The following is an 8,543-nucleotide window of genomic DNA, read 5'->3' as shown; positions in this document are numbered from 1 at the left end:
CTTCCAAACGGGCCTGTCGAGGTATGCAACAAGAAATGAAATTACATGGAAATCGTTTAAGTAATCGTACCCGTATCAATATAAATCACAATCATTAAAAGATTTATTTAAAAACAAAAAAAGGATTGTGTCCTCAGAAATTAAAGTTTCTTTCATGGTGAGAGAATTGCGGCTTAAAGTGTAAAATGGTAGCCTTGCAGTTAAAACTGACTTATCTTTGTACTGAATACAGTGTGATTTCCAGAGTTTTATTGGATGCAATATTGAAACCATTTGCGTAGGATATGCCTCAATCGACGGCGGCGTTTCGACGGCCGTCAATGCCGCGCTCACCACTCAAAAATCCTTCCGCATCTCGTTTCGCGACTAGCGCGTTCCTTTCTGACCTCGATCAAAGCCACGCACAGCAGCAACGCGCACAACATGCAGTAAGTCCAGTGCGTGCGTACTACTAATGTGTAGTTATAGTATGGCGAGCCCGTTACCGCCCCCTTCCAGGAGAAGTAGGAGGAGAAGGACAGGGATGAGGGGGGAGGAGGAGGAGGGCAAGGAGGAGGTTGAGGACAGGAAGAAAGTGATGATGAGTAACCAGGTGCACACGCGACAGACGCGCGCCGGCCGCGTGCCCCGAGGTTGGGGGCAATGACAGCTGAGATTCTCTTTTCCCTCTCAGACATCATCGACTTCCTCCCGGAGGGGGCGGTGCCCTCCCGCCTCTCTCACCTGGGCTTCTGGACCGGAAGCAGAGGGGGAGGAGGAGGGGTTGAGCGGGGAGCACCGTTCAGCGTGCGGCCGGGAGGGCGGATGGTCCCGGTGCGCCGTGCGCGCGCCCCGCCACCACACCTCCCGTCTGCGGGCGGGGTTGCTCCCGAATGCTCCCGGCTACGCATGCTAGACCGTCCCAAAAAAATGCTGTTTTCAAAAAGTGCTCGGGACACATTGCCGCAGTAAACGGACTAACTAGTAGATACTAAAACGATTTTTTTCCGATTTTTTGAGTTGAATTTAGAGGTCGCGCATGAATTTTTAACGTTTTTTAACGCAAAAACTGCGTTTTTGGGGAAATTGGCGAGTTGCAGCTTCCTCTGGACGGTCCCACACTGTTCTGATTCTGCATACTGTTTCCCTCTATACCTCTTTCGCCCCTATCACTTTGCGGGGGTCCGAACCACATGCTTACTTCATTTTTATACCCCAAAAAAGGATTTATAATAACTTCAATTGCGTCTGTGAGGAGTACCTTAACTAGCAACGAACATTACACCAAAACAATAGAGTAATGTTGAATTCTTGCCGTCGGAGTCGGCGCTACGCGCTCTATCGGCCAAACGGCTATTTGTGGGATTTTCACATATTTTACGGCAATTTTTTTTTACTTTTGGTTTTAAACCTGTGTCATTTAAAATAGATGATGGGAAATAAACTAAACTGTACATTCTAACTGTACTGTTATTGCCCGCAGCAATAATGGTACACTGTTAAAAAATTGTTGAAAATTTAGAACACATTTGATGCAAAGTTTGCTAGCAACAAATGTTAATAAAACACAACATGTTTTAATCCAACAACATTCACAAAATTTTCTGAAACAATTTTTAATTTCAAAACAGTGGTCATTTACGTCTACCAGCACTATAAGTTTGTAATAACACAAACTTGTTGGTTCTGTTACGATATATCTGGCTACTATCAAACATTCCAACGGTTTTGTTGTAGTATTACAACATTGTGAAAAGTAGGGATCGTTGTTATGGACCACTACGGTCAAAATAGAAGGAACTTTGTCACATGCCAATGAAAACGAATGGTAGTGTTTTTTTAACAAGCTAGTCATCACAGAGACTATGATAATTTGACAACTTTTTTTAACTGTGTATGGCTCTGAACCACCGTTTTGGACTTTACTTTCTTCTCTTGGGGTATAATTTTACAGGGGTCAAAGTCTGTTTAGACACCCCGCAAAGTGATGGGGGCAAGAGAGGGATAGAGGGGAAGAGTGTGCGCTATCAGAATGATGAGGGAGCGTCCAGGGGAGGCTAGAACTCGCTAATTCGGGCAAAATCGCAGTTTTTGTGTTAAAAAACGTAAAAAATTCATGCGCGACCTCTAAATTCAACTCAAAAAATCGGGAAAAAATCGTTTTAGTATCTACTAGTCAGTCCGTTTACTGCGGCAATGTGTCCCGAGAACTTTTTGAAAACAGCATTTTTTTGGGACGGTCTAACGCATGCGAGTGTGGAAGTGTGTGTGTGCGTGCGTGTGTGTGCGTGTGTGCGTGCATGTGTGTGCGTGTGTGTGTGCGTGCGTGCGTGGGCCCGCGCCGAGCCGTCCTGCTTCTGGCGTAGCAAACGCAAACCTTATCCGGACTCGTCTTCTCCTCAACTTTTCGAATGTGATGCTCTGTTGGAGCGGCGTCAGCAGCACGGCACAGCGAGAGCAAGCCATTGAATCAAAGTTAATGCTCGTTCCTTCCTGAGCGCGAAGCAAGCAGGCGTTGCTCGGTGCTGCTGCAAGGTCTTCTCTGATGAAGACTTTCACACAAGTATCCTGTGAACTTATTTGTTGTTTAGAGCTCGATTAATACTCCAGTACGAACAAATATGTTCATACTTCTTCATACTCTCTGGAAAAACAAATGTGTCGTCTGATACCTTCCAATGCTAGTGTACTATGGCACTCTAGAAAGGCGTTACCGACCTAAAAGGTCGTGCTGCGTTTTGGCACCTATCGTATATCACTGTAAAAAATAACGGTCTACCTACGGTGAGATAACAGCGTGGATTTGACAGCATGGTACGGTACGGTGTGATAACAGCGTCTCACTGTTATTTTCACCGTAGGATGTGGCTATTGGCTAATGTGGCTATTTACTTTTTAATTGAAATCACATCCTACGGTGAAAGTAACAGTGAGACGCTGTTATCACACCGTACCAGGTACGGTCCAAGAACGGTTTGCCATTGGTTAATAATTGACGGTCCAAGACTGTTGTTAGACCGTAGGTTTTTCTCACAGTGTACCTTTGACGGTAACGCCCCTAAACATTCAAATCATGAGCTGCCAATAACATGGGGTGTTCCTTCTGCGGTCTGTCGGTCAATCCCTAGATTTTTTAAAAACCACACGGCACACTAAAATCTCGTACCACAATTATACTTTACAAGGTTTTTGCAAACTTGTGCAGTGCTCTATAAATACAACAATAATAATAAGGTGAGGTTAGGGTCCCAACAACTACCAACGGGGCTAAGGGGCTAAGAAGTTAAAATATTACCTACACCACCTAAGCAACACATAAAAATCGACCCCTACACTTTTGTATGACATATTGGTGCACGCAGAGTGGCGGTACGGAAGTGCCAAGCTGTGGCGGAGGGGGAAGGGACGATCCGATAGAGGGGAGCGGGGGAGGAGCAGAGTCAGCAGAGTTTGCGCTCACCGCCGTTCGGAGAGATTCGATAGGGGGGAGGGGGGCCAACGCCCCACGCTCACCGCCGTTACCTTCGCGACCCGCCGCGGTAGTTGTCCCTGCTCAAGCCACTGTTCTTATTCAAACGTTCCACGTTTCTTGTGAGTGGCATTTCTTGTGTGTTACATGTGAATCAAGGACTATTGGGCTGTAAAACTTTAAAAATATTGATAAAAAACAGAAATAGTTTGTGTCATTTATTCATGAACAGTTCATAAACAATGAACAAGTAGTTGTTCAACATAAATTGATACTTGTTTCGAGGAATGGTATAATACTGCTGAATTCTAAGCGTACATGCTCCTCTAAGCACTGTCACAGTAAACAAAATCATTTTCAACGAAAATAAATTGATCTAGACTTCACTCTGCAAATCTAACTGTATAACAACTTGACAGTTTCAACTGCAAAACTAAAAGTCTTGCAGTTTAAACTGCAAAAAATGAAAAGTTCTACAGTCAATATCAAGTGTGATACTAGATGCCTTTTTTAGCGTAGATTGAAAACAGATTTTCAAAAAACATCACATACAAAGCCTAAATTTTCGATTTTCATTTTTTCGAGGTTTTTTGCGGTTTTTTCCCTCAGTGGTAATGCATAACTTTGAGCTCGTTGCGCGATCGGAAAATATTGTCCGATCTCAAAATAAAAAATTGCACTGGATTCTACATCTAAAAAGACAACTTTTCCGCATACCCGACATATCAATATCTCAAATCCTTTTTTTTCGCTATCCTCTAGTCCGCATGGGGAAAGCACGCGAAAGGCCAGATTTGCCCGGGTCTGCACCGAGAAGGTGCGCTTTTGCAAGGGTATTTTTAGACAGGGGCGGACGTCTTTGATAAAACTTGGGTAGCTTGGAGCACTAAAGTGGTTGTGGCCTTTCATTTTACTCGACGGATCTTTCGGACTTAGGCTCCCACATTGCAGTATTAATTAAAAATGTTCCTACAGTGCTAAATTTTTCGGTATTTTGCACCCCTAAAGCCTAAAATTGCATTAAGAAATAGAAAATTAGCTTGAATTACTTTAAATTCAAACTTTACCAACCTTTACCGTACTATACCGTACTTTACGTAAAGTAAAGTCCAATTTTAACTTTACCGGTATTTTTAAAACACTAGTTGTTGTTGTTGTTGTAAGGGTGCGTCCCTTTCCGTGTTGCCCCTGTGCTCCTTCTGGCTCCTCAACTGATTAATGATAGCACGCCCTACCCGCCCTTTAAAGACATATTTTATGAGGAAGTTGCCCGATAAGAGGAACAAGAAGAAGGTAGCACTGAGGAGGTGGCGTGGCGTAGCGCCGTCCCTAAACAAAGCAAAAGATGAGCGACCGTCTATTTATTTATTTATTATTTATTTATTAAACCACATGGGTCCCATGAGCCAAGGCTCGTACTAAGGGACACTTAAAATTATTACAATTTGAGAGCAGGCGGTGCTGATGGACAGTTTAAACAAAATTATTAAAGTACTCCATTAGGAACTGATTTTTTACAACTTTTTTAAAAGATGGCATGGACATACTGGTGACATTAGCTGGTAAATCATTATAGAGTTTGACAGAAGTATTAAAAGATGATTTGACTCCATGTTTTGTTGATGAGTGACTAGTTTGATGAATACGAGATGAGGACCTGGTGAAATGGCTATGAATGTCTTTATTTTTTATTAAGTTGATGTCTGGTGCTACATGATTTTGGTTTATTTTGTGAATATATGATACTGAGGATAATTTAGCTTGAACAGAAACTGGAAGGACATTTGTTTTTTTTTGTATACAGAGATAGTAGGTTCAAGATAGTGCATATTATATATGAATTTCAATGCTCTTTTTTGTATGACTTCCAGTTCTCTTATCTGTTCCTTGGTACAGTGACCCCAGATTGATATTAAGTATGTGAAGTGAGAGTGAATTAGTGCGAAGTAAATGTTCTTTAGAATAGTAGGCTTGAGTCCAGAAGTACGAAGTCTACTTAGAATTCCCACCACAGGCAAGATCTTTGATTTTATATGTTCAATTTGTTTCTTCCAGTTGAGGGTTGATTCCAGATGTAGTCCAAGGTATAGTCCACTAGTACATCTTTCAATAGAGGTGTTGTTGCATTGGACTATATTTATAGATGTTGTTTTATATCTTGGAGTGTGGAAAAATAGATATTTTGTTTTTTCTAAATTTATGATCAGTCGATTATTGCTCATCCAATCATGAATGACTTTTAGATCTTCATTTATCTTTTCCATGATATTATTCTCAGAGACTCCTTCATACAAAATCAAGATATCGTCTGCATAAAGCATTAATTTTCCTCGTAATTTAAGTCTTGCAATATCATTAATGAAGATAATAAATAGGAGTGGCCCAAGCACAGAACCTTGGGGCACACCTACCTTTATGTTCCTTAAGCTGCTGGGTGTTCCAGCGATAAAAACATATTGAAACCTATTCAGGAGGTATGAATTTAGCCATTTATTTGCTGGTCCTCTTATACCTGCCGCCTCTAATTTATCTAGAAGTATGGAGTGATTAACTGTATCAAAAGCTTTACGTAGGTCTATGAGTAAGCCTGCTGACAACTTGCCTCCATCTAAATTCTCTTGGATTATTTTTACTGCTGTTGTAGCTGCACATTCAGTTGATCTTTTTGGTGTGAAACCATATTGCATTTTTGTGAAGAAATTGTTTGATGAGAGGAAGGATGTAAGTCTTTTCTTCATTAATTTTTCCAAGATTTTGGAGAGAACTTTTAGAATACTGATGGGGCGATAATTTGATGGAAGGGTTTTATCACCTGACTTATATATTGGGGTTATTCGAGCAATTTTACAGTAGTCTGGAAACACACCCAGTGTGAATGTGAGATTTATCAGACTGACTAAGATTGGAAGAAGAGCAGGTGCACAGTTCTTAATCATATTAGATGACAGGATATCGTCATGACTTCCATTTCCCGGTTTTAAGGTAGTAATAATTTCGTTCAGCTCTTTTTCATCAGTGGGTGTTAGATAGATGCTGCTAAGAGATGTTTGAATATTAGTGGAATCTCCATGATGAGGCAGGTCTTTAGCTAGATCTTCAATTATATTCACATAGTAGTTATTAAAAGCTTCACTTATTTCCGTTGGATCCTCTGTGAGTACATCATTATGTAGTATTTTATTTATTTTGGAGACTTTAGTGTTCACTGATCTGTTTAGAGCTTGGTTAGCTGCCCTCCATACATCCTTTTGCTTATTACTTTTTGTCATTGTTTCATAGTACTGTGATTTAAGCAGCCTTTTTAGGGAAGTTACTTTATTTGTGATTTGTTTATAGTCTTCAATGACTATTGATGAGGGGTTTTTAACTTTGGTTTTCTTGTACGCAATATTCTTCTCTCTCACCAAGTCTGTGAATTTGGAATTGACCCAGGGCTGCAGATGACTTTCCTTTTTTGTAGAGCTTTTTTCTATGGTGCATAGCTTTACTGCCTCAGTGATATATCCAACAAAATCACAGAAACTTTTCTCTACTGAGTCAGGAGTTATTTCAAAATTATGGTCTTGGAGATATTTTAGTAGTTTCTTATATAAGACTCTTTTAACTTTATCTGTATTATTTATCTGTTTATCTCCAAGTTTAGTTAGTTTTGCTTCAAATATTATAAAACAATGATCACTTACGTCCCAATCCATGGTGTATGACGAGGCTTCTTCCAGGTCACCCTTAATAATGACATGATCGATAAGAGTTGCAGTTTCAGTTCCATATCTTGTTGGGTACAGGGTGTTGCCAGAAGTCATGTCATATGATGCTATTAGTTCTTTTAGGGCAAGGGTTTCCTTACTGTGATTGTGTAGATTAATATTAATATCACCCATGAGAATAACATTTTTACAATGTACATTAGATAGGGTTTTTTCAAGATCTTCAATGAAGTTTGCACTGTTGCCAATGTTGGGGTTGTATGCTCCAATTGTAGTTAACTTTATATCTAAGTATTGTAAGTCAACCTGGAGTATGCTATGAAATTTATTAATTTCAGTAACAAGTGTGGTGGTGTACTTATCAGAGACATAAATTGCAACTCCACCACCCGTTTGAATCCGGTTGATATGGAAATGCTGATAGCCTTGGATTTGGTAGAAGTCTACTACTCTTCCTTCATTTAACCAGGTCTCTGATATAAATAGAACATCCACATCCCTAACTTGGTCCAATAGTAGTTGTAGCAGTTGCAGCAGTCTAGCAGAGGTTAGGATGCGTGTCGTTAGATTTCAAACAGTTTAGAAGGGGCTTATGCACCCAGCACCTTGGTACCACCTATACCAAAGCTTTTTACGACAGTTGAGTCATTATAATTGAGTTAAAATTATACCAATGCGATATGTCCGCGTACACTAACCTAAACAACGACACCGGGACGGTTTAGAAGATTGTATAAACTTACTTTTCCGAAGCCAAACTTTACAGAAGCACTTTTTGACACTAGATTGTTACGCCGGTCTAGTATGGACCCAATTTTTCTTCAGAAATTCAACAAAACTTGATTAATGATCACACATGTGGATGCATCCACTTGCGACAAAACACAGTATGGTCGCCCGCGTTCTGCTTCCCAAGGAGAACGGGATAGTCACAGGTACATCAAAATGACGTCAAATAGTCACGAAATAGTCACTATTTTGGCTTGAGGGATGTCACTAGGGACGTCAAAGACACCAAAATGACCTGCAAGTGACAAACCTGTTCTCCTTGGGTTTGTGCTTTGTTTCGGGACGGCGCTACGCCACGCCACCTCCTCAGCGCTACCTTCTTTTTGTTCCTCTTATCGGGCAACTTCCTCATATAAATGGGTGGGCTCTGTCGAACGTCACGTTTTGATCCAGTGTTGTGTTGCATAGGAAACGGCCGCACCTTTTATTGATTCTTGTTGTTTTGTCTACTACTGTTTACGCTTATATTGAGGTTAATTTTTTTAGTGAAGAATAAAATAAAAGATGAAATAGACTGGTGACCTGTTTGTTGTTTGTTATTTGATTGCCTTGTGACGCGAGTCAATTGTCCTCCTCTTCGTGGCTGGCGGGCGGTGGGG

At 40.8% G+C, this 8,543-nt stretch overlaps 1 protein-coding gene across 1 annotated transcript in view; it reads left to right on the top strand.

Moving 5' to 3' along the window:
- Positions 1 to 8,543, top strand: part of LOC127750419 (protein commissureless 2 homolog) — an 18,712-nt gene that overhangs the window by 4,677 nt on the left and 5,492 nt on the right. The window lies entirely within an intron of this gene.

This window comes from Frankliniella occidentalis, unplaced genomic scaffold (genome assembly GCF_000697945.3).
Source record: "Frankliniella occidentalis isolate FOCC.00 unplaced genomic scaffold, Focc_3.1 Scaffold186, whole genome shotgun sequence".
Taxonomy (NCBI): domain Eukaryota; kingdom Metazoa; phylum Arthropoda; class Insecta; order Thysanoptera; family Thripidae; genus Frankliniella; species Frankliniella occidentalis.
Note: the sequence above shows the minus strand (reverse complement) of the source record. Positions and strands in the feature narration are given on the sequence as shown.